At 39.1% G+C, this 27,992-nt stretch overlaps 1 protein-coding gene across 10 annotated transcripts in view; it reads right to left on the minus strand.

Moving 5' to 3' along the window:
- lingo2 (leucine rich repeat and Ig domain containing 2) overlaps positions 1-27,992 on the minus strand; it is an 867,433-nt gene that overhangs the window by 395,522 nt on the left and 443,919 nt on the right. For 9 of the 10 annotated variants that reach the window (XR_010003916.1, XM_016991077.2, XM_016991080.2 and 6 more), the window contains one exon: positions 12,047-12,131. The exons of the other annotated variant lie outside the window; for it this stretch is intronic. The gene's annotated coding sequence lies outside the window, so the exon portion shown is untranslated. The remainder of the gene's footprint in view (positions 1-12,046; positions 12,132-27,992) is intronic. 10 annotated transcript variants of the gene reach the window in all.

The following is a 27,992-nucleotide window of genomic DNA, read 5'->3' on the forward strand; positions in this document are numbered from 1 at the left end:
ACTGTCTCAAATAAAATTCTTTATAGCATCATGGTTGTTCTATGAATATCAACAGACATCCAAGGTTATCGCAAAGCATAATTCTTTCACATATCTAAGAAAAGAGGAGAGTGGGAGAGTGCACTGGAGTATGCACCAAAAATAATATTTTAAGTGGCCATTTGGAGACCTGCTAAATGAACTGTGTTCTGAGACCACTTATAAAGTGATATTTTATTTCAGTACGTGGCCTATTAGCTAAATAATGTAATTAGCGTGGCTGAGTGCCAAAAGACAGAAATGTCTAAGAAATTTTTCTGTCAACACTTCATAAGGGTGGGTAACCTTTCTGGCAGAAGGGGTAACACTGGCTGTTCTATAACCCATGTTGTCCCACAAATCACTTTAAATGCCACTAAAATCCAAAAACCACTGCAGCAGCTCTATAGCACAGAAAAATGTCAGCGTCTTCCTATAACACAGAGCTTTGTGAAATAACAAACCAAAGACTAACCAATTCCATACTAATGGTTTTATTAATGGGCAGGAAGGGACCAGTCCATATTCTATCTATCAGTGATGTATAAATGCACGAGAACAATGCTTTAATAATCTTTTGGCAGATCTACACTGGACAGGTCAGTCTGGTGTAAATCTGCCTTAAAACAGCCGTGGATTTAGCACGTTCATGCTGAATGTGGGGCCGTTGTCCAGACATTGTCCAGACTGTATCCACTCCATTAGGATAGTCCTCATCTCATGTCTTCTATGTGACTGCCACCATTGCTCCTAACTGGCCACAAAGCTCCATCCAAGCTTCTGGCCATTGCAGATGCCTCTGTTGAATGTCAGAATGTGGCACCCATGAGATCAGCAAGGGCAGGTGGCATCTGACATCTGTAGAAGAATTTGCAATGGTCAGGAGCTCAGATGGAGCTCCATGGCTGGCTAGGAGTTGTGGCAGCAGCAGCAACACATGCACAACCCATCTCATTTCCCTGTGCGGGGAATAGGCAATGGTGTTGATGATCCATTTGCACAACAAATTAGTCTATATTGGATCTGACCCCACTGTTCAGTATGCCCTGCAATATCTGAAGTATCCCATCTGCCCTCGTAAAATTAGGACAGAAGGGATAGTCCATCTGCCCTACTGACTTTGCTCTGCTGAAAGCAGGACAAAGTTGGTTAAAATTGAAAAATGCTTCTGTACTCACCAGAACCCACTATGCATCTTTTTGTGATGAGTCTAGGGTTTTGACTTGTTTAGGCAAGCCCTTAGAATACAATAATCCCCCCCTCTCTCTCTCACACACACACAAGTACATGTATATTGAGATTTAATTACTTGGCGGTAATTCCAGTGTTTATGCTGGTGATGTCGCTATTAGGCTACAATCCTGAACACATTTATGACGCGTTAGCACCATTGATCAAACACAGTGGGACCTAGTTCCAAATAAATCATACTAATAGCGTGTGCTTTTTATTAGTATTCATGTTGTAAGCAATTTATCTTTATGAATCAAACTTTATGGTCATATGGAAATCTCAAATTTCCCTTCTGAAGTTTTATTTGAAAAGAGGTTTAGATACACATATTTAGAACTCAGCCTGAATGTGGTGCAGCTTTCTGGCATTATACCATTAAAAGAAAATAAGATTCCTGGCTCATATATTAAATATTGTAGGGAAATTACTAGCAGCTATCCTTTTTGTTTGGAAAGGTAGAGGGCGGCCATTGATTCTTCATTCTAGGAAGCATTGTGAGGTATCTTCATGTCCAACAGTGATTCATTCAGTGATTCAGATCTACCTTAGGCCTACATTTAACTAGTGAACTCAAAGCAACAACAGCTGGCTTATAAACATCTGACAATAAAATGCTGTTCCTCCCTCCAAACACTTTTATACCATTTAATTTGTCTCAGAGAACCTGAATTCTTGTATACTCTGTTGCACAAAGGTATTTTTCAATTCTAAATTCATGTGTCTTTGTTTCTTTTCTTTTCTTTTAAAAAAAAGGTAAACTGCTAGTAGTGAAAACCATCTGCCGTAGTGGAAATTATAGTGTCAACCAGGGTTCTAAAGATAGAAAAATAAACATATTGAACATTAAAAGTCTATTGATCTTAAGAGCTTGGCTTTCCTCTCTCACTATAGTTATTTCCACCCTTCCTGCTGGGCCAATTTGTCAAGGGCAATAGTAGATTTTAGGTGTAAGACCACGGAAGCAAGCTTTTGGATCAATTAGCTACTCCCCATGCCAAGCTCTCAACAGACTGATCAAGCTGTGCAAAATACTCTCCTTCACCACAATCATGAGTAGGAACACAAGCAATAGGGATTTCAAATTTGTTCAGTGATTCACATATTATATATATTTACAGCTCAAATAACATTTCTCTCAGCCTATGAGGACTAAAAAATCTAGCAAAATCATATTATATAAATCTAATTTCTCTTGTTCATTCCATGGATGTCTTTGGTACTGAGGTATAAGATGCAGCTGTAGAAAATATCAGAAGTAGTTATGTGAACATATCTTGTCTTCAGCACCTTTGTCTGCCCTTCACTTTGTCTTCTACAACTGTTCTAGCACCAATTTAGAATAGTACAAGAGTATGTGGATTGATTCACCCAACTGACAAAGTATGGGATCAAATAAGGTACAACTTAATATTTTTTGACATCAGACTGGTTGACCAGTAAAGTGGGAATAGCCCAGGAAAAAAATAATGCTCCTAGTCACTACAAACCAAAATGTTATAAATTAACTGGAGAACACATTTTTGAATCCAGTTGAGGATTAACAATATATACAAGATTTAGTTCTCATCTTGGTTTAGTGCTTCAGAAAATGACCTGCTTCATCTCACACTGATTCACAGCTACTCCGTTTCAACATGGGTCCTGAATCACTGACATCTAGATTCAGAAAATTCAATTTTAGATATGTTTCAAGGATTACTTCTTCATTTCAGAAACAGATGAAATTAGCATGATGAACAGATCAATTTTGAGGGATTACGGTAAAGGTAAAGGTTTTCCCCTGACGATAAGTCCAGTCGTGACCGACTCTAGGGGTTGCTGCTCATCTCCATTTCTAAGCTGAAGAGCCGGTGTTCTCCGTAGACATCTCCAAGGTTATGTGGCTGGCATGACTGCATGGAGTGCCGTTACCTTCCCGCCGGAGCGGGATCTACTCACATTTGCATGTTTTTGAACTGCTAGGTTGGCAGGAGCTGGGGCTAACAGCGGGCGCTCATTCCACTCCCGGGATTTGAACCTGGCACCTTTTGGTCTGCAAGTTCAGCAGCTCAGTGCTTTAACGCACTGTGCACCAAGGGTCCCTGCTTTTGAGGGATTATACCTACCAAATTTCAGAGAAATAGGTACAAGGGGTATTTTTGTGTTATGTGAGTTTTAAACCAGAAATGAAGAGGTGGAATGAAAGTAGATTTTTCCCATGGAAACATCAGAGCCACCAACTCCTGACAACACTGAATCTCTGGCCATCAGGTTGCCCCAAGCTAGCAACTCAAGATTCTTGATCCCTAGTGACTTTAGCCAATAATCAGATCATACCAGGGTGCAGCTACACTGTAGAACTAATGCAGCTTGAGACCACTTTAACTGCTATGGAATCCTGAGAGCTGGGGTTTTACAAGGTCTTTATTGTTCTCTGCCAAAGATTGCTGGATGCCTCATCAAATTACAATTCCTATGATTTTACAGTATTCCCATTTTACAGTATCGATGCACCCCAGGAGGGAGATCCAGAGAAATCCTTTTATTTGCTGCAGCCAAGAAACAGATGTATCTAAGAAGTCAGGTTCCTAAATAATTCTATATGGAAATTCCCAGGCATTCTACATGTTTGCATCATCGCTACATCATCAGTTCATCCATCCTATAACACTCATTCATTTAATTATTTCTAATTTTTAAGTATGGTAACAAGAAACATGGAGGTCTTTGTTTTACTATTATAATGGGCTCTCAGTTACAGAAGTTTGTAGAAATTCTGAGATCTATAAATCTATAGATCTATAGAAATTCTGAGATCTATAGATCCATCTTATGTTTTACAATCAAAGCATCGAGTGAAAGTCAATTCTATATAACAGAGCACCCAATAATTTCTGCATTGCTTGGCAGAACTAAACTTAGCAACATATAATAAACAAGTAAAAGAGGATTAAAGAGTTATAGATCAAGTTTCAATAACTGGGGAGAGCAAAGGAACTCGAAACAGCACATGTAACAATAGCAAGAATAACAAAGTTTGAAAAGCAAGTGTGAGGCCAGTTTAGATTGGACTAAAGTGGGCTGAGTAGGTGATGGAAGTAAAAGAGATTGAGTGGAAGTTAAGTTCATTGCATGTCAAATCCTCCAATAATCTTGAATTGTCAAGGAGCATCCTGACTACTCCTCTGTCATTCCACTTTTCCCAGTTAGTTTTAAAATATCCTAACATTGCTTTTCTTCTCCCAGTTTCCCCTTGTCATGGTTTATTCAGTTGCTAAAACCTGAATTAAAAATGCAAGAGTAGTTTTGCACTCAACTGACAGAGGAGTGGACAAAGTAATGCCCTCCCTAATAAACACAGGAAAAAACAAACTGCTGCAGCCTTTTTTAGCTTTTGTACACTTGCTTATGAATAACATATATCATCATGAACACCCTAAGGTTTCTTTGGACACATGTGTAACATTTCTCATCTATGAAATGTTGGAGAATTTGTCATCTAACTCATGCTTTGTTTGCTCTGGCAAAAAAAGGCCTTTTTTAGTCAAATCGTTAGTAAAATTGCTGATGCTAGAAAATAATTGCTTCGGTCCATCTGTCTGAAAAGCATATGCTCTTCTATTGAACAAGGTCCCTTTTTTCTCTTGATTCAGCTTATTAATTTTCTGTATCAACACTTGTAATAATAGCATGCTGGGAAAGAAGGGAACACAGCCCATTTCTGATAGTCATATTTACAAAGATAACAAGAATATACAAGTAAGGCATATAATTTTCTTCTTAAAAAAGGCAAATCTACTACTTCCCTTTCCCCATATATTTTACCAAACATTAACCTTTCACTTCCAACTGCAGGGGACAATGGAGTACCATCTGCCCAGTGGTGCTGAACCCAGTTTGGTGCCACTGGATGGCCAACTTATCATCCCCTCCTGCTCTCCATGTTGGGATGGTGTCCCACCATAACAGTGCTGTCACCTGCAGTAGCACTGGCCAAGGCAATGGGGGTGATTGGAGGAGGGAGGGAGGAGAGGAGGGGGAAAATAATAAAAAGTGATCAATGTAGATGCACCCATAGTTAGTAGCAAGTGAAGTAAGCAGAGGATTAAGGGAGAAAGTGGGAGGAGTAGAGAGAAACGGGAACATTTTTACAACACTTGAAAAAGTGGAACAACAGAAGATGAACTGGGACTATACCTGACAGTTGAAGGTTATGAATCCATTGTGTTATTTTCATCATTATTTGCCAGAGTTACATATTTCCATGGTATCATACAAAAACACATATTAACGACTTATCTCAAATGTATATTAAACACGTATTGCAGTAAAATATTAACTGCTTATCCTAATCATATATTAACCACTTATCACCAGAATATACTAATCAGAAGAACGCAGTGTCAGAGCAGAGCAGTGTCTCATACAGAAAGGCAGCAGGAAGCCTCATCTATTGCAAGCACTTCAGGATAATCAAAAGAATGCCATTATTGAGTTAATTCTCTCTTCATAGCAGCCACATTATTGGGAGATTATTGAGTAAGAGGATCATCAAAGTAAAATAAAAAAGTAAGCAAAAAAGAAAGAGTGATATAAAAATGGGTAGTGTGGTACCATCTCCTAATATTTAGAAACTGGGAATTATGCAGATTACAAGTCTAGAGTGACTGGGTAGGTGCAGAAAAAAGCAACTAAATGACTATGATTCTGACTTATTTATATTAGAGGTAGTCAATGAGGGAAAAAACGACAGGTGCTTTGCACACCTGCAAGTTTGCTGCTGGCATCTAGAAAAATGAAGTGTGCTTTCAAAGATCAGAAAATGAAATAGGGAAAATGTAGGTTGCCTACCACATAATCTGTTCTTGCAGCATTTTCCAGTTCCTCATCTACTAGTTATCACCAGGATTTATAAATTAATTTGAAGTTTCCAAATACAGATAAAATCTCTTGTGCCCCTTTCCTTAATTCAAGTAGTGTGCGAAGTCTTGGCTTTGATTTTCCTCTACATTGCTTTAGTTCCCTCGCTTAGGTTTCCCAATAGTGTATATTTGTATTAGTTTTTGGGTGGAGCATAAAAATCCCCCTAGAGGCCAGCCTTAGTTGATCTGTTCCATTTGCCTACACAGAGCTTTCTTGCTAGGCCCTCTTTTCTTTCTGCAATAGAGCTACAGAGTTTAGAAGCCTAGATATTGTCTGGAAACCCTAGGCCCTAGCAACCCAAACAGGCATCCGTAGCACTAAACTCTTCATATACCATAAGTCCCAGTGACAACAGAAGATTGTGGTCAGCCAAAATTTCACAAAGTGGAAGACCAAGTTCATCGCTTTACATCAGATGCAAAAGACTTTCAAGGATTCCAGAGAGATGACTGTGACCAGCAAAATCTCCTTTTGTAATGTAATGTTTTAAGCTATCTTTCAATAGCCCCGGGTGGAGTTAACCCTTTATTCACCTTGTTTTCAGTAAACTCATTTTGGTTAACTTTAACCTTGCCTAAAGTACCTCTGTATGTTAAAGGTCTTGATCTTAATAGAAGGTATAAAGATAACGCCCGAGAAAAGCCGGACACTATAGCTTTCCCAAAGGCTTGGGCATGCCCTCACATAGTGCAATGCCTTCTTAATACAGTTAGCCTGCTACATTTCCTGGTGTAAGTGAGCTGGACTCCCATGAAAGTGGAACACTTGCAAATAAAAAATGTTTTTCTACCTAAGAGAACATTTTTCTAAGATATTCTAGGTTCTCTAGTATAACTCTATGGTCAACTTCTACTGGAAATTGGCCACAGAATAGTGCCGAAGGACTTAAAGATTACTAGAGAAGTCATATTAATCAAATCTGTGAGTAGTTAAATCCACAACAATTAAAACCACAAATGTGGTGAGCTGACTGGAAAGACTGAAAACAAAAAATCCCAACCCAACTAAAGTAGTAATAGGGTGGATAGTAATAGGAGGAGGAATTTTCCATGACAGTAGAAAATCCCTCTGCTACTGAAGTATGTGCGCATGGTTGAGTATCATTCACTCCCATAATAGTGTTCAATGCACTGTAAAACTTAAGTAGATAAGCTGTGGACCATGATAGCCATGATTCAAATACAAAACATGCTACACTGACATAGGAAGTTGCCACTTCCAGTATCAGTTTCACATTTCCCACTTACAACACATTAATAAGCTGAACAACATACTGTTCTAAAATTGCCCTGATAGTGGATCTAAAGTAACTAGAGCTAATTTCAGTCAATGCTAATAGTTAAAACTAAGGGCACACACATGGTTTGGCTGAATCTCTGATGATTGGCCAAACTGAATACTTACCCCTAAATCTAATTGCATAGGTTTCCAAAGCTTCATAGTTTTGGAACTACATGATAATGGCAGTGCAGATGCAGATTTGGAGTCCCCAGATGACTCAACATACGTTCCTGACTGCTAATCTCATTAAAATTGTAGTATTCCACTGGAGGTACACTGGAATACAATTTATCCATACCTTACAACAGGGGTCCCCAAACTTTTAAAGCAGAGGGCCGGTCCACAATCCTTCAGACTGTGGAGGGGCCGAATTATCATTTGAAAAAGAAAAAAACAAGTTCCTATGCACACTGCACATGTCTTATTTGTAGTTCAAAACAACAACAACAATGAAAGAACAATACAATATTTAAAAATGAAAACAATTGTAACCAACATAAACCTATCAGGGTTTCAATGGGAAGTGTGGGCCTGCTTCTGGCCAATGAGATAGTCAAGTTAATTAGGATTGTTGTTGTTGTTGTGTGCCTTCAAGTCATTTCAGACTTTGGGTGAGCCTAAGTCTAAAATGGGAGCCTCCGGTGGCTCAGTGTGTTAAAGCACTGAGCTGCTGAACTTGCGGGCCAAAAAGTCCCAGGTTCAAACCCGGGGAGCAGAGTGAGCGCCCGCTGTTAGCTCCAGCTTCTGCCAACCTAGCAGGTCAGAAACATGCAAATGTGAGTAGATCAATAGGTACCGCTCTGGCAGGAAAATAACGGTATTCCATGCAGTCATGACAGCCACATGACCTTGGAGGTGTCTATGGACAACTCTGGCTCTTTGGCTTAGAAATGGAGATGAGCACCAACCCCAGAGTTGGACACAACTGGACTTAACGTCAGGGGAAACCTTTACCTTTATCTTTTAAGTCTAAAATTATTTATTTATTCATTTACTACATTTATTTATTACATTTATATCACGCCCTTCTCACCCCGAAGGGAACTCAGAGCAGCTGTATGTACATACAATATATTATATTGTTAGCATATCACATTAGCATTATATATTACTATATTGAACTATATCACTATACTGTAATATTATAGGTAATATATAACATATAATTAATATTATTATATGGAATTATTATTAGTATTATATTGTATAACATTATAACATTATAATCAATCTTATATGTATATACAATATATTATATTATTTAAAATGATATAAAAATATTATATTATAAAACTGAGGATGGGGGCCAGGTAAATGACCTTGGAGGGCCGCATCCGGCCCCCGGGCCTTAGTTTGGGGACCCCTGCCTTACAACCTCTGAGGATGCCTGCCATAGATGTGGGCGAAATGTCAGGAGAGAATACTTCTGGAACATGGCTACACAGCCCGAAAGACATACAACAACCCTGTGATCCCGGCCATGAAAGCCTTCGACAATACATTCCACTGGATGTTTGCAATAGAGTGACAGCTGGAAAAGTGGAGTGGAGAGGAGTGGGGTGTAGGGTTTTTATACACTTCTAGCATTCAATCCTTGAATAAATTCACCAGGGTGTTTAATGTTGCTTCCATTCACAGTGGTTTGGGGAAGGATGTAGTTATCAAGTAAGGAACATTTTTTTTACAACAAGCAAACAAACGATAACATGACTTCTTAACCATGTACATCTCTCTGAAAATATGCAGGTCATTTAACTTGGTTTAGTGACATAGTAATAGAGCTCCATGCAGTCATGCTGGCCACATGACCTTGAGGCATCTATGGACAATGCTGGTTCTTCGGCTTAGAAATGAAGATGAAACCATCCACAAGAGTCGGACATGGTTAGATTAATGTCAGGGGAAAACCTTTACTTTTATACACACACATTATTCAAAGAACCACAGGAAGGTATGCAACCTATTGCTTTAAAAGCAATCTATCACACTGTGTAAATCAATCTTTCATTGCGTAAATCAATCAATCACATCAGTCTTTCTAAAACACTGCAAATTATGAAAGGCATATCTACGATGCATGACATTTTCATGCAGATTAGGCATCCCCAAACCACAGGGGCATACATTAAATCCTTTTAAGATCATTTCCCCAATTTCATGTTCTAAACCCTTTTAGATTCCCATCTCAGATGTGACATTCTTCTCTTCAGAAAATGCACATATTATCCAATGCTTAGATGACCCAACCTCTACCTCTATGTGTCAAACACATAAAAACGTTCTGAAATTAAAAGAGAATACTAGGAGTAAAGAAAACCTCATCCACTTCTGATAAACAGTGTAAGAGGTACAGCCATTTGTTGATATCTTCAGTATAATCAATAAGGACATATGAAACATTAGATTTTCAGGTATGAAATGAAACTAAACTGAATCGGACCATACTCAAGACAAGTGAAGCAACCCACTTTCTGGGTCGCCAAAGGAGGATCCAAATAGAAAATTCTTTTGGGTGCAGTCCTATGTAGAAAACTAAATCAGGATGATACTATAAAATGTGATATGGATTATTCAACAATGTTCCAGACATGATTTGACTCCTTTTAAAAAAAAGACAAAAGCACATATTGAATGAAACACATTACTCCTCCAGTGGTGCCAGAGCACCTGCTTTCCCGGGGTTGAAGTGATTCAAGATGGTAAAGTCAAATACAAATGATATTTGGAGAGCAGGGAGAGATGAGAAGGCCATATCCACAACTAGTCATTGGTCTTAGCCAAATGCATCAGGAAAACATAATTTTGGGAAGGTGGCATCCAGCATCTCCTTATGCAAGATCATAAAAAGTAAATCCTCTACCATAAATTCTATTTAGCGTAAAGCTCCAATAAAGCCTCCAAAGCCTGTAATTTAAAGTAGCAAGATTGATTCACCTTGCTATCACTGATTAGATGTGAAGATATGATATCTGTGTATCATGCTGTAGACTTTTTCAAAAGATAACCTTGCTTTAGCATGATGTATATATGGTGTGACCACCATATCCACATGGGATATTTTCCCAGACTTACCACAGTTGGCAAACATTATAGATAATAATGGAGCCTACTGAATGAATGACTTTTGAAGGACACCAGAGAACAACTTCTGGCAGAAACATATCATAGAGACATGCTGGAGGACCCAGGAAAAGTCATAGAATCATGGGGTTGGAAGAGACCACAAGGCCCATTCAGTCCAACCCCCCTGCCATGCAGGAAAAGCACTATCAAGGCACTCCTGACAGATGACCATCCAGCATCTGTTTGAAAATCTCCAAAGAAACAGACTCCACCATACTCTGAAGCAGTATGTTCCACTTCTGAAATTTACCATCAGAAAGTTCTTTCTGTTTTGGTGGAATATATTTCCTTGCAATTTGAATCAATTGCTCTGAATTCTAGCCTCCAGGGCAGCAGAAAAAAAGCTGTCCCCCTCCTAAATGTGACGTCCTTTCAAAAATTTAAACATGGCTCTCATGTCCTCTCTAAGCCATCTTTTCTCCAGTCCAAACTTATCCAGCTCCTTAAGCTGCTCATAGAACTTGGAAATCCAAACCTTTGTTAATGTTGGTCATCTTTCTCTGGATATGTTCCAGGTTGTCAATATCCCTCTTGAATTGTGGTGCCTAGAACTGGACACTATGAGTAACTATGAGAAAATGTGCAGGACACAATTCTACCTAACGGAAACTATTCTGGAATATATTATATTTCTTAATCTTTGTATTAAATTGTCAACAGCCACACAACATCTAGAAGTATATTGTGATACAGCCTCAGACACTAATATTATATGTCTGTTTACCAACACCTTTGACATTCCTATGAATCCCTTTTCGCTTTAAAGAAAAACCATCTGAGCCTCCAATATTCTACAGCTCTGACAGCAGCTGTTTCACAGCTCCAGGTTGTATAGAAACAGGTTCAGATTCATTAAATTATATAGCCTATCTCAGTTTTGTCTTTGGAGTTTAGATTTCTTTTCTTTCCACTAGAGGTGACAATGAACATTCCAAAAGATTCTGCTGATTCTATATTGTCAGTGATACATCCTACAGAAAGTTCAACTTTGCTCTCGAAAGAATATATGTTTTATAACAGACCAAGAATCCACAACATGGGATGTGTAAACAGGAGAACTACAAGCAGTGAAGAAGGTTTGCTGAAAGCATAATTCCTCTTCCCTCCTTTGAATTTTGAGCTCAATTTATAGCACGACAGCTGAAGAAGAAAGGGGAAAGTGTGAAGAAGAGAGAATAACTATGACATTTTAAAAGCCACTGAAAAAGTGGGATAACAGAGGACTAATAGAGGCTCATTTACACTGCCATATAAAATCCAGATTATCTGCTTTGATATTCTGGATTATATGGCAGTGTAAAAGGGGCCTGAGACTGCTCTTGTCAAGGCTGGGTAACTGAAGAGTATGAATTGCACAACTGTCTGTATTTTTTATTCTTCTTCAGAGTTTAGCTTTGTGAGGTTGTCATGATGAGTTTCAGCACTTAACAATTTTATAATTGAAAAGGGGAATATGGAATGAACAGCAGAAAAAGTAAGAACCACCTACCAGTATAAAATGAGTCATTCATACTTTTCATGTACCTTGTCCTGTATCTCAGTGTACTGTAGTTTTCTTGGGTCTCCTGGTTTTTCTTTAGATAAAAATGAAGAAAAGAGATTATTAAAATACTGGAAATAACTGAATGATGAGCAACTTATTATTGAAATGACTTTCATGCTTTCACTTAAAGCCTTTAAATGCACAGAGAAATACATGACTGTCTTCAGGAAGACATTGAAGCTCTTGCTAGATAAAAAAAGTGTAGCCTGACATACCTATGTAAGTATCACACATGTACCTACTAAACAATATTCAAAAATGATTTTAAAGCCCCTAGAAGTTTTGGCATTCATGACCTCAATTGTACTGCTTGAAGTGACGGAAACAATTTCCTTCCGCACATAAAATATCAAGGTTTGAACATCATACAATATATATTATTTTCCCCTCTAAAGTGAATAGTAGTGTACTATGACATTAACAAGCATTGTCACTTTTCTCAAGGATCAGAATCAGAGTTGAATGGTGTTCAATTAAGTCTTTCCATTGTCTTGCGTGAGCAGAGATTGCATAAGAGAATGCATTTGGCCATCTCTTTATTGCAAAGATACAGATGGAAAGACTACTCAACAGCACTGCAAAAGTTTTACGTGACTTCTCCCTCTCACACGCATTCAAATCAATGTTACTTGGCATGTTCATTCTATCCAGAGGCAATAAGGGAAATTTCACTTCAGTTTACTGTTTGCAAACATTTTCCAAATTTCAAATTGAAATGAACTTGGATTTTTTTAAAAAATAAGCAAAAAATGAAACTGAAGCATTAGACCCAGGGGTGGAAAATAAATTATGATGCACCACATTTCCATACCAGTTCTAACTAGGATAGACAATTGCAGTCCATTACAGCTGGGGGAACACAGGAGTCCCATTACCACCTTAACTTGTTGAAAGTTTGAATAAATCTGTGCAAATGCTAAATTAGGGTTAGGTTTAACAGCTTTCTCTGTCTGAAAGGATTTCATACCTCTTTAATACTGAAATGTTATCCTGGTATAACATGTTTGTGTCTACATTTAGAGTAGCCATACCTACTGAATTTGTGGAAGACAGATGAGTGAAATATTGCTTGACTCCATTTTTGAAGAATTTTCGAAAATCTACAAATCACATATCCATAAGACAGAAAGAACTTGAGATTGTTTAAAAAACAAAACAATAAAAAGATAGTTATAGGAAAATACAACCTGACTAATATTCTCTACTAGTCACTCATTTAGTATTAGTGAAGAAGGGATATGGGACTATTTGACCTAATTAAAATCTAGATGCAGCAGACACAAACTGCCATCCCATCATCAGAGGCATAGTCAAAGGGTGTGTTAACAGCGTGGTATATAGACAGCTGATTTAATTCTTCTTTTTGCATATTCATTGGATGAAAATGTGTGAATAAAGATTCTGTTGTTTTCTGCCTGGGAGATGTGCCCATTATTATTGTTCTCAGAGCCCACAAAAACCTCTGATGTAGAATGTGTTATGCTTCTTGGCTACATGATTTTTCCATATGATTGTTGTTTTATTATAAACCCGCTCTTCATACTGAAATCATAATTGCATTGAGGGGGACACGGGTTTAAAAAGAGAATTATAAGTCCCATATGTTTTGATTGACCTAAGTTGCAAAGTGCCTGTGTTTGAGAAAGGCTTGCGCTTGAGAGAAAATGCTGATGTTTGGAAAAAGAGTTGTTCCAGAGAAAAAGAAGTTACTTTCAATACTAACAATACATCAAGTCAGAACCGGTTACCCACTACTCCCTAGGATTCTCATATGGTTTCGAACCTATACTTGCAACAAGAGGAAGATAAGGAGGTACTGAGATCAGGGTTAATAACATGAAAGCACCATTGTCTAAAGCAGGGGTCCCCAAACTTTTGAAGCAGAGGGCCGGTCCACAATCCTTCAGACTGTTGAGGGGCCGAATTATCATTTGAAAAAACAAAAACAAAACAAATTCCTATGCATACTGCACATGTCTTATTTTTAGTGCAACAACAACAACAACGAAAGACCAATACAATATTTAAAAATGAAAACAATTTTAACCAACATAAACCTATCAGGATTTTAATAGAAAATGTGGGCCTGCTACTGGCCAATGAGATAGTCAAGTTAATTAGGATTGTTGTTGTTGTGTGCCTTCAAGTCATTTCAGACTTTGGCCGAGCCTAAGTCTAAAATTAATTATTTATTTACTGCATTTATTTACTACATTTATATCCCACCCTTCTCACCCCAAAGGGGACTCAGAGCAGCTGTATGTACATACAATATAATATTAGCATAACACAATATTAGCATTATATATTACTATATTGAACTATACCACTATACTATTATATAATATGTAATATATAACATATTAATATTATATGGTATTACTATTAGTATTATATTGTATAACATAATATTATTATCAATATTATATGTATATACAATATATTATATTATTAAGACTGATATAAAATATTATATTATAAAACTGAGGGCGGGGGCCAGGTAAATGACCTTGGAGGGCCGCATCCGGCCCCCGGGCCTTAGTTTGGGGACCCCTGGTCTAAAGAGTCACATGTTGTTACAGAATAGAAAACCAATGGAATTGCATGATGGTTAAGATGCTTGTGATGTAGCCAACATTAGACGAATGGGGTAAATGATCTTTGTAAGCCAACAAGGATATGCTTACTATTTTCTGTAGAAGTGATAAAAACCCTTGCAACCATTTTGAAAGTGCGACAAATCCTTTTATTGATTGCATTGATGTATGCATGTTTTTGTCGTTATTGCTAAGCTCACAGTAAATAGTTATTTGCAGTTTGGAGATCCAACTTTCGTGGTGTCCTTCCTCGCCCTCTCCACAGAAAAGGGGCCTCCTGCTTTTGACTGGATTAAGAGGAGTATTTTTACATATTTTTACATCTTGGCCCCTTCAGCATAATCTGTAACATACCAAGCCAAGCACAACCATATTAACCATTTATTGCAGTTTGATCTTTTGTTTTCACTTGGAGTTCAACTCTTGGAGAGTTTTGTGTGAATGTGAAGGGGGTTAAATGTATAGCAGAACACATGTGCCAGTGATTGTTTCCAACCTCATCACATATATCCTAGGACGCTTTTACCCTGGCTTCAGTATGGAGCCCTGCCCCAGCCATCATTCGACATCAGCTGAGGCTCCGCCCCCAACCAGGATAAAACTCTTGCCAGAGGCCTTGCTCACAACACAGGAGGCTTTCTGTGTTGTGCTGGCTCGTATGGAGCAAGCACAGGGCCTCAGCACTTAGGTAATGCTTCTCCCATGTGATGGGAAAAGCATTGCCAAGAGAGAGCTGCACATGGAGTTACAGATTCACCCTGCTGCCTTGATGCCAGGCAAAGCAGGACACTTCACCTAGCCTTTATGATGAGGTGGTTAGATTGTGCTTTGGAATCACAATGTGTGTAATCAATAATAGTTTGGACAGGCAGTCATAAACAAAAATATCAGGTCTAGAAGGAAGACTACATTTTTCAAACCATCAGATTTGGGGAATTGGTGGCCAGCACAGAGGAAGGCATAGTTCAATTTCTCCAACCCACACTAGGTCCCATTCCTGATACAAATCTTCTTTCTCAAATTTGTTATGAGATCTGGAGGAAAACTACTAACAATAGAAATCTGAAATCTGAGTGAAATTTGAGAGCATTGGGGCTGTGGGGAGAGTTTACTACTAAAAACAACAAAGAGTTTTAAGGAGAGGTGAGTAATAAACTTATTAATATTTCATAAAAACAGCATAACACTACAAACAAAACATATCATATCATGTTACAGCAGGAATACTTTAAGCACCATATTCCAATTTTCTTTCCATGTCTAAAGATAAATTATTTAGACTCTTGATAAATATACTTTAAATGGTTGACTCCAGAGTTTCCAAAGCTCTACACAATAAAGGGGCTCTACATATCAATAAACGGATCACAGTAGTTATTCACATATAGATCTCATAAGATTTTCATTGAGAGGACACTGGAGGGAAGCATTGTATAAAATTAAGATGGTAGGTGGACCTTCTGCCTAGTGTTGCTTGGAGTGGGACCAGAAAGGCTGCTATATGAAATGCCCAACTGTCATGTACAGACAGAGTCTAGTTTAGGAAACAAAAGCTCTCAAAGTCTAGAAACTTCATTTAAGAAAAAAGAGTTGATCACAGTACAATCTATGTTATGGAATTCAGGGGTGAATATCTATACAATACATTTATAGGTAAAGCGATTCAAATATTATGGGGGCTTTCATCCCATTTGTCAATAAACACCAGTTCCTCTTACACAGGTTTTTCCCTCATTGGCTCATTAATCCAAAACATTTCAGATATTTCATCATACTAGGTCCTTCATAAAAATTGCCTTGTAGATATTTGGTGGTTTGTATGTCCCTCTTCAGCTGCAGGCAATAAATCTACCAGGCAAAGATAAACACTGCCTAGTTAGTGAAAGAAAGTGAAATTCCTCAGCATCCCAAAATATACAAACAAATGACAGCATGGTTGAATTATAACACCCATTGGCCACTGCACGTGAGTGCTGCACGCACACACACATTACAAGTAACTTACATGCAACAAATTGAAAACAAACATGCCAGGGCTCATGATCCTGATAGATAGATGCCACTCTTATCTGTCTCCCTCTTCCCTATTTTTATTGGCTTACTTACAAATAAACATACACAAACAAACACACTGCTGGAAATGCTCAGCTATATTTGTTCCTCTTCCCTTAAACTTCTGTGGCAAAATGTGCAATCTGTTGTGAAAAGGTCAGAAAAGGGACAAGCCTTGCTTTGTAACTAACCACTGGAAAGATTCTGGGGTCATCTGTCTATTTTCAGGCAGAATGTCTTCATTATTGTAGTGACAGTTTGGAGAAATTTTGTCCTGGAGATATTCAAGCTCATCTGATACAAAGAAATGACTTTCCTTTCATCTTTTTCCTTTCCTTTTGTTTTTTGTATCCTACTCCTGGATCTTTAAGGTATAAATGTTATATGTTTATTATAGCAATGAGGTTTTTATATCAGAATATATTTTAATAAGACTTAATTGGTTGAGTTTTATAAAGTCTACCAAAATAAAGTCTGGCTTAGACTCCACAGTTGATACAACTTCGATGGATGCAACCTTGACTCCTGCTTGTTAAGTGTTGAAGGATACTTTTCAATTTGTGCAGCCTGAAGATGTGGACAGGATTCTTGGAGAGGTGAGAACTTTAGACCTGTGCCCTTCCTGGGTCATAAAACAAGCCAAAGGAGGACTGGTGGAATGGATCAGGAAGTGATTAATACCTCCTTGCATCAGGGCATGGTCCTCATGGGCCTCAAGGAGGCTGTTATAAGACCTCTTCTAAACAAAACCCTTCCCTAGACCCCACTGTACTTGACAATTACAGATCAGACTTCAGTCTTCTATTTCTGGGCAAGGTATTGGAGCATGTGGTGGCCTCTTAACTCCAGTGGTACCTGGATTAAGCAGATTATCTAGATCAATGGTTCTCAACCTGGGGTCCCCAGATGTTTTGGGCCTTCAACTCCCAGCTGTAAATTGGCTGGGGTTTCTGGGAGTTGTAGGCCAAAAACATCGGGGGACCTCAGGTTGAGAACCACTGATCTAGATCCATTTTAATCTGTTTTCAGGCCTGGATATGGTAGAGTCAGCTTTGGTTGCCTTGGTGGATGACATATGGAAATAACTGGACAGGGGGAGAGTCTCCCTATTGGTTCCCCTGGACCTTTCAGCAGCTTTCAATATCATTGATCATGTTATCCTTCTGAGTCGCCTTTCTAGGATGTGGCCTGGAAGTACTGTTCTTCAGTGGCTCTGTTCCTTTCTGGGGAGGTGGTATCAAAAGCTGGCATCAGGGGACTCCTGTTTGACTTCTTGGCCATTGGCCTGTGGGCTCCCTCAGGGTGTTATCTCCCATGCTGTTAAACATATACATAAAACTGTTGGGAAATGTTATCTGGAGTTTTGGAGTGTGGTGCCATCTATATGCAAATGACACCCAGGTATCAGCAGTGACCAGGAGTGCTTTTGCACAATTAAAGCTTGTGCGCCAACTGTGTCCATTCCTGAAGAAGTCAGATCTGGCCACAGCAGTACATGCATTTGTTACATCCCAGTTGGACTAATGTAATGCACTCTATGTGAGGCTGCCTTTGAAATGTGCTTATAAACTTTAGTTAGTCCAAAGATCAGCAGCCATACTGCTAACTGGGGCTGGCTACAATGAGCATACAACTCCTTTGTTGCAACAGCTCCACTGGCTGCCAATATGTCTCTAGGTACAATTCAAAGTGCTGGTTTTGACCTACAAAACCCTATATGGCTCTGGTCCAGGTTATCTAAAGAACTGTATCTCCTTCTATGAACCCAGTAGACATTTACGATCTACTGGGGAGGACTTTCTCTCTGTTCTACCACTCGCTCAAGTGCATTTGGTGGGAACAAGGGAGAGGGCCTTTTCAGTGGCTGCTCCCAGGCTGTGGAACTTCCTCCAAAGAGAGACCAGGATGGCCCCATCCCTGCTTGCCTTCTGCAAGCAGGTAAAGCTCTTCTCTGCCAGAAGGCATTTGGGAAAGGACAATTTCCCCCATGAAACAAAGCAAATCAAACAAACGAACAACAAACCCTCATTTGGGACAATCTGGGTGTGTGTGTGTGTGTGTGTGCTAGTTTTTGATCTCATGTGATGAAATGTCTTAGAAAAAATTCACCATGCCATTTTATGGTTGAAATATGTTACAGATACATTGTTGATACAGCTTGAAAACTGAAAAATAATAAACAATCCCTACCTCCACTAAAAACCCTGCCTCTACTGAGCCCATGGACAGGTCACCTCCTTTCCGCCTTAGAGAAATGTGAAGGCAACCCCCCCCCCCAAAAAAAAACTTCTGAATAAACTTATCAAAAACCCCTTTGATGGGTTTTCCACCCAAAGGTGGAATAACAACAACTGGAAAGGTGAGAAAGCAGCAAATGCATGTTTTCTTCCTTTTGTCTTGGGGCCCTTTCACACTAAACAATTATAGTACTCTTATTCCATTTTAATTACCATGGTAACATCTTATGCCTTTGATTTGCAGTTTAGGGAATTCTCAGCAATAGAGTTCTACTAGTGCTTCACCAAACCATAAGCAGGATGCCATAGGCTGCAGCCCTGAAGTCATAAGTTGACTCATAACTCATGTTTAGCTTTACCCAAATAAGGTAGGTCACCCCAAAGCTACTCTGATAAAACCCAGGAGCATCCTCAGAGCCCTTTTGTTATTCCCAGAGCCAGTCTGGGGCTATAACCGCCATCACTACATTGCTGCCAGTAAGCAGCTCCCTGCCAGAGGCTTTCTGGTAATATTGCATTTCTGATCACATGGCTGGATATCCTGGTCTGATATTACTAAACATGCAACATCAGAAGCAAGCCTCCAGCTTGGAGATGCTTAAAGCAGGATAAGCCATGTGTCAGGTCAGATCCAGCTACCTACACCTCAAACTCCAGGATCACTCTGGAGCTTCTTGGAAGCTTGCGAGTAAATCTTGTGTTCCCTTGACCCACACTAATGGCTGGATGCAGCATATCTACAAATCCAGACATGTATCTTGTGACTCCCCAGAAGAGCTGAGCAGAGAGTCCACTTTATTCTGGTCATGTAGACTCAGCCATGATGCTGTAATTGTGAAGTGAAGAAGATCCAGGACAAACCAAACAAAAATATTAATGACATGAGAGGGAAAGATGGAAATTGCTGTAACAAACATCCACAAACAGTTCACTACAGAGCAGCCAAACACATCTGTTGGAAATACATGGGGGTCAAAGAAAATAAAAAAAACGGTACTTAAATCTTTAAACAGAAATACAGAGCCAGTAGAGAGGCATGGCATGTATTCAGAATATGGAACAAGAGAAGGCATACAAAAGTGAAGTGTAAAAGACTATTTACATCACGAACATGAAGGCATTTATTGGCCTACAGCTTTTGGCAGGAGTATGTCATGGAGTCATGAAACACTGGCAGCACTATAGCTTCCAGTTGATTCTCTTCCACATCTGAGGTACTCTTCTCATCTAATGGTTCCTTCCTAGTCATTGCAGATCAAGATAAATTAGCTAAAAGAAAAACTTTTTTCGGTTTCTAAACTGTCTTTTCAGTTATATGTACCTATGCAGACTCTCCTTTACCAGTCCTAAATGCAATGACACAAAGGTTTGTTCAGTCTTAACATATAGGTCAAATGCTTGGGTTTTTCTGATACCAAGAAATTAGAAAGGGTCCAAAACTGCTTATTGCATAAACTTTGAGACTGTTTCCAAGCTGAAGATGGAATTATGATACAACTAACTCTATTCAATTGGTTCAAGCTAGCATTGGTGAAGAATAGGCGTCTACTGAAATGTTTACAAGAAAAGTTGAATGAGAGGGGACATGATAGCCATGTTTAAATATTTGTCAGGATGTCACTTTGAGAAAAAAGCAAACTTGTTTTCTGCTATACTAGAGACTAGAAAATAATGCCATAATCACGAAAAGTCAACATGGGTTTTTCAAAAACAAATCATAATAAACCTTATCTCTTTTTTGATATAGTTATAAGCTTGGTGGATGTAGAGATATAGCACATCTCAATTTCAGCAAGGCCTTTGTCAAAGTTTCCCATGGCACTCTCACAAAGAAATTAATAAAAGATGGGTTACAATGCAACTGTTAAGTGGACTGGGAATTGATTGACTGGCCAAACCCAAAGGTTGCTCACTAAATGCTCTTCCTCATACTGGAGATAAGTGACCACTGAGGTACCATAGGATTCCATCTTGGGGGCCAGTGCTATTCAACATCTTTATCAATGATGTGGACGACAGAATAAAAACAAGTTTATCCATTTTCAGATGACAAAATTGAGAGGGATGGCGAATCCCTCAGAGGACAGGATCAGAATCCAAAACGACCTTAACAGATTAGATTGCTGGGTCCAAACAAGCAAGATAAATGTCATGAAAGAGTACTGTAGGGTACCACACTTTGACAATAAAAATAAAATACCAGTAACTTAACTGCTGATCATGACATGTAGAAAGGGTTTGTGGAGTAGCAAAAAATATGATACACATCACAGATGGATTTATCCATTGATGAAAACTTGTCTGAGTTCAGAGATAAAGTTTTTGTTTGTGTACTAAAAGAACCCATGCATGACATTTTCAGCAAAAGTACCAAAACATCAAATATGTATACTAATAATGTTTTGACAGGCAGCCTGATGTCAAGATACCATTTCTCATCAAGATTAAGAAACATTCTAAATATTGTTGGCATCCCTACGAATTATATCTTCTGTATGTATGACCTATATGGTACTGAAAACAGATCAGGGAGCACAGCTCTCACTCTAATGAAGCCTTGCTAACAAATGTAAAAGAATTTACTGCTTGGAAACATGAGTGAGGGGTTCTGACATTTCTACCACACTATAAAGAGGTAGGAACAATGTAGTGATCTGAATGTTTTTGAAGTTGTATCTCCCAGTATACCTTACCAGCCTTTAAGTTGGTTAGGGCTACTGGGGGACGTAGTTCAAAAATATCAAAGGGTGAAAGAGTTGCGTAATTCCAACTCCTACTTTAAAAACTTCTCATAAGTCACTCTCTCTCTCTCTCACACACACACACACATGGATCAGATAGCATCTTTAGTCTCAAGGTATTTCAGTTTTGCAACACAATTACATATATATTATCCTATTCATTCAAAGTCCCACATTAGTTTCATCTTTTTGCATATGTCAAACTACCTTTGTTCTTGTTAAGGTGTCTCCACCTTGCCAAAGTGTCTCCACTGAAGCTTTATCACCAATCCTTGTTTCCACAACAAGCCACATTTTTCATAATCCAATGATTACAGGGACAGAAAGTGAGGTGAAATCTTCTGAACGGGGTATAGACAGCAAAACAAACACCACAGGGCTGTTAACGCTTCCAAAGCTAAAAAATATTTTGGCTGGAGTTACACTTAGAAATTCAACTTAAGAACAAACCTACAGAACCTATCTTGTTCATGACTTGAGGACTGCTTCTATATTTATAATAGTTGACCATGCCCTAGACCTACTACTTATCTTCTGCAACCCCTCATAGATGGGAATAGTATAAATGTCTGCCTATGTCCATAAAGTCAGATGCAAAATATTTACATTATCTGCTGAGGTCCACAAGGGTCTTCCGGAGATCTCAGCAGATGTTGTAATCATTTCATGCATGGAAACCTCCTCCTCAAGTCTTCAACCATACATTGGTGCAGTAGGTTTGGAGGAAGGTTATTTTGGAGGAGAAGAAATACCAACTGCATTGATAAAATGATATTTATTTATTTCTAACATTTATATCCCGCCCTTCTCACCTGAAGGGACTCAGGGCAATATACTGTGGTGTAAGCTTGACACAATTATATATGGTCCTAGCAGGCTGACAGCCTGTTTGGACAACCACATGTATAAGCTTTAGCCAAAATGGTCAATGTTCAGGATGATGTCCAGCCTTATGCGTACCTCTTTCTTGATGCTTGCTGGGATTTCTCATTCTCCAAGAAGTATAATTTATGCACTGATGCTACAGTGACATTATGACCTGCTGCAAAAGAACTTTGATTGACTCTGAGGTGTTGAATAGCCTCCACTTACAAGTGTTAAAATGCTTTCAGACATTTGAAGTGCTTTAACTTCTCTAATGCAAATAAATCAAGAATGATCTTTGTGTGAACATGGGCATGCCTGCAAATATATTCTTAGCAGTTAACTGGAGACATTAACTTTGGAAGAACCTAGCATTAGAGTATATGTAAATTCATACTTGGCTAATAAAGTGGGAGGGGGGAAATCCAGGAGTTTATTAACCTTGACACACGGGGATAAATTCAGTGGCATGCACCAATTTAGCCACAGTCATCCACTGAGCCAGTTGGCTCCCATCACATGATGCTGTGGTGGCTTTGTGGGTAAAGGTGGGTGGAGCCAGCACATGTTGCCAGCAGGGCAACATGGGAGGGCTCCTGTGTTGCCTTTGCAGTGCATGGGAGGAAGCCACACACAGTGCATGGGAAGAGTGTGCTCATGCTTCCCCCATCTGAATGCCCTTGGCTGGAGCCGGGCAATATGGGACGTAGGGCATCAGATTCCCCATGCCCCTCTATGAAGCAGAGTGACTTTGTTGCCATCTGATGAGGTTGTAAGAAAAGCCCCTCTTGTTCCATACAATGTGAAAGCTGGTGAAATGAACTATAAACCACTATTGTAACCAGAAGCTAAGATCAGTATATATCTTACAATGGAAAAAATAGCTTGTGACAAGTGGATTTAAAATCTGATAGTGTAGAAGAGATAGGACTGAGGATGGTTTGTGCCAATTTTGAAGCAGACAAATGGTTGTTGTTAAAGAGTCTGGAAATTACAGTAGTCTAACTTCTGTCTTCTCTCATCTTATTTTAGTTTACCCAATCTCTACCCAGTCTATCCGCTGTCCTATCTGATCCAATAAAACTGAAATTTCTAATGAACTTTATTTTTGTCAACAATCAGTCTCCTCCTCTAGAGGCAATGTAATATTGTTCTTCCTCTAATCAGCTTCTGGAGGATAGCATAAATTAATCTGGATAAAGTGAGATCTTGGTTTTTTGCTGCCTTCCATCAGATTACATTATCAGTTGATTGCCTCAGCTATTGTGTTAGCTACTATGAGTTTATTATCAGTCAATCCTGTTCATATCATTCTTTACAACTAGGTTGGCATTCTGTCTGTAACTAGGCTGTCACTTGGCTCTCAATAATTCAGACACATTTAACACAGAGAGCTTTCTGCTTTACATTCTATACTGTGGAAACCACTGATTAAGGTCTTGTGACTTTAATTTAGTACAGTTTAACTTGGATCAGAGCTCATTATTTATCAAAACTAGAAAACTTCATAGGGCACATCTACATTGATCACTTATATTGGTTTGGAACCTGTTTGGCAGAAACTGTCTTCACAGTGTGGGTGATTAGATAGACATGTTGGAACAGGTTTGAGGCTTAACCATGGAGGCTGGTTTCAAACCGGTTCCAGAATCCACAGTATCCCTGGCTTCAGAATGCATCTTCCACTTTTCTGGTAGAGTTGCATGGCAATGTTTTGGAGGTATATAAGGTGAAAAAAGGGAAAAGTGGAAGTATTCAAATACCTCACCAGAAAATCATCAAGGGAATTGTAATAAGATGGCATGGAAGAGGACATGGTTGGCTCAAAACCTAAGTAAGAATGGTTGATGTAGAAATAACTGTGCTGCTGGTTCCATGTGTTTATTCATAAATTTACTTTTGCATAATACTGAAAATGATGATGAATGAGGTCTCCCATATGGCAATGTTTTCTACATGAAGATGAAAATGAAGGTAATTATGATGATGATGACTATATCCTGGGTAAACATTGCTTGTAAATTATTTTAGACAGTTGCCATCAAATCTAAACAAGGTCTCGAGCAGAAGCATCTTAATTTTTGGTTTGGTGTATTTTGATAATTTTGAAGTCTGAAATACAAGTTAAACTAGCAATACTACTTTAAGAAAAAATGTAAAAGCATGTTGATTTACATCATTTTAAATACAGATCCCAATACTGAGATTCTGTACTTTTTAAATTGTACTCTTAGCTTCCACCACCATTTGTATAGTTGATATAGCTAAACCCATTTTTCCATCTGAGTGAGCAGTCAGAGAAAAGTGTGTTGAATGATCGGCTTTATGTTTGCTCAACTGGATACAGTGTTTAGTGTCTTCTTTGAGGACTTTTAAAATTATGCACATAATTACATAAAGATACAAATACAAATACAGAATATTTTTGACGTCATAGGATTCTAGTAAGCAGTGAATGTTTACATTTTCTGTTTTTGATAACATTAAACACAATGTTTGCAAATATGGTTTTCTCATTAATTTTTTAACACAAGGAGGTCTTGATATATCTTGGATTTTTCCATAGGAGAATTGACATCATCTTTGCTTTTAAAACTTCTAATAATTAAAAAGAATACATTTAATGCTAAGACATCACCCTCCCTTCTTTTCTTTTTTTTTTTTTTTTGCTATAGCAAGCATCTGATAGTTTGTTTCTGTTTTCTTCCACCATGGAAACAGCTGCTCTTGGCCTAAAAACTCCCCTCCAGACTTATTTTTAATACGTGACTCTCTTGCCCTTGTCAGATTGTTTATTGAATCTTGTCTAAACTTTGCTGTGCTTGCCAAATATCTGAAATATGTGAAAATAATAGTATACATCAAAGCACCATTCTTAAAAGAGCTTGTGTGTGTTCGTTCTTATTTATGATTTTACTTGCTGTTAACCTACTCTTGTCCTCAAAATGGTTTTTTAAAAAAAATCCTTTGTTGATTTATTAAAGGGGCAGATACATTTATTAATGGATATTAAAGTATTGATGCCTCAAGTGACTAAATAGGTGACATTTGGGAGAACTAAACTTGTATACCTATTGAATACCATCTGTTTGCCAGGTATTCAAGTTCCAGTCCAGTAATGGGAGTAAATATGGGAGCCTAGGTACCCCAAATGCACAACTGATGAAGGCAAAGATCTGTTTGTAAATGTCCATATCAAGTTGATAATGAATTCGCCACTGTATTAGTTCAATTTTGGTGCACATGGAAGTGCTAGTTATGGTAAAACTCTTTATAACTTGGTTCCAAATTATCTATTGCCTTTCCTCTTGAATGTTTTCATAGAATCATAGAATCATAGAATCATAGAATAGTAGAGTTGGAAGAGACCTCAAGGGCCATCTAGTCCAACCCCCCGCTAAGAAGCAGGAAATCGCATTCAAAGCACCCCCGACAGATGGCCATCCAGCCTCTGCTTAAAAGCCTCCAAAGAAGGAGCCTCCACCACGGCCCGGGGGAGAGAGTTCCACTGCCGAACAGCCCTCACAGTGAGGAAGTTCTTCCTGATGTTCAGGTGGAATCTCCTTTCCTGTAGTTTGAAGCCATTGTTCCGTGTCCTAGTCTGCAGGGTAGCAGAAAATAAGCTTGCTCCCTCCTCCCTATGACTTCCCCTCACATATTTGTACATGGCTATCATGTCTCCTCTCAGCCTTCTCTTCTGCAGGCTAAACATGCCCAGCTCTTTAAGCCTCTCCTCATAGGGCTTGTTCTCCAGACCCTTAATCATTTTAGTTGCCCTCCTCTGGACGCTTTCCAGCTTGTCAGCATCTCCCTTCATCTGCGGTGCCCAAAACTGGACACAGTATTCCAGGTGTGGTCTGACCAAGGCAGAATAGAGGGGGAGCATGACTTCCCTGGATCTAGACGTTATTCCCCTATTGATGCAGGCCAAAATCCCATTGGCTTTTTTAGCTGCCGCATCACATTGTAGGCTCATGTTTAACTTGTTGTCCACGAGGACTCCAAGATCTTTTTCGCACACACTGCTGTCAAGCCAGGCGTCCCCCATTCTGTATCTTTGATTTCCATTTTTTCTGCCGAAGTGAAGTATCTTGCATTTGTCCCTGTTGAACTTCATTTTGTTAGTTTCGGCCCATCTCTCTAGTCTGTCAAGATCGTTTTGAATTCTGCTCCTGTCTTCTGGAGTGTTAGCTATCCCTCCGAGTTTGGTGTCATCTGCAAACTTGATGATCGTGCCTTCTAACCCTTCGTCTAAGTCGTTAATAAAGATGTTGAACAGAACCGGGCCCAGGACGGAGCCCTGCGGCACTCCACTTGTCACTTCTTTCCATGATGAAGACGACGCATTGGTGAGCACCCTTTGGTTTCGTTCGCTTAGCCAATTACAGATCCACCTAACCGTAGTTTTGTCTAGCCCACATTTTACTAGTTTGTTTGCCAGAAGGTCGTGGGGGACTTTGTCGAAGGCCTTACTGAAATCTAGATATGCTACATCCACGGCATTCCCTGTATCGACCCAACTCGTAACTCTATCGAAAAAAGAGATCAGATTAGTCTGGCATGACTTGTTTTTGGTAAATCCGTGTTGACTATTAGCAATGACTGCATTTGTTTCTAAGTGTTTGCAGACCACTTCCTTAATGATCTTTTCCAGAATCTTGCCTGGTATTGATGTGAGGCTGACCGGACGGTAATTGTTTGGGTCGTTCTTTTTTCCCTTCTTGAAGATAGGGACCACATTCGCCCTCCTCCAATCTGCTGGGACTTCTCCTGTTCTCCAAGAACTCTCGAAGATGATTGCCAGTGGTTCTGAAATAACTTCCGCTAGTTCCTTCAATACTCTTGGATGTAGCTGATCTGGCCCTGGGGACTTGAATTCGTTTAGAGTGGCCAGGTGTTCCTGGACAACTTGTTTCCCTATTTGGGGTTGGATTTCCCCCAATCCTTCGTCCATTCCATGTTGCTGAGGTTGAAGATGGCTTTCTTTTTGTGAGAAGACCGAGGCAAAGAAGGCATTAAGCAGTTCTGCCTTTTCCCTATCCCCTGTCACCATCACCCCATCTACTCCTTGCAGTGGCCCTATCGCCTCCTTTTTCTTCCTTTTTCTACCAACATAAGCAAAAAAACCTTTTTTGTTGTTTTTTATGTCCCTGGCAAGCCTGAGCTCATTTTGCGCTTTAGCCTTGCGAACCTTTTCCCTACAGGTGTTGGCTATACGTTTGAATTCTTGTTTGGTGATTTCTCCCCTTTTCCACTTCTTGTGCATGTCACTTTTGAGCTTTAGCTCAGTTAGAAGTTCTTTGGACATCCATTCTGGCTTCTTTGCACTTGTCTTATTTTTCTTCTTTGTTGGCACTGTTTGCATTTGCGCCTTGAGTATTTCACTTTTGAAAAACTCCCA

This window comes from Anolis carolinensis, chromosome 2 (assembly GCF_035594765.1).
Source record: "Anolis carolinensis isolate JA03-04 chromosome 2, rAnoCar3.1.pri, whole genome shotgun sequence".
Taxonomy (NCBI): domain Eukaryota; kingdom Metazoa; phylum Chordata; class Lepidosauria; order Squamata; family Dactyloidae; genus Anolis; species Anolis carolinensis.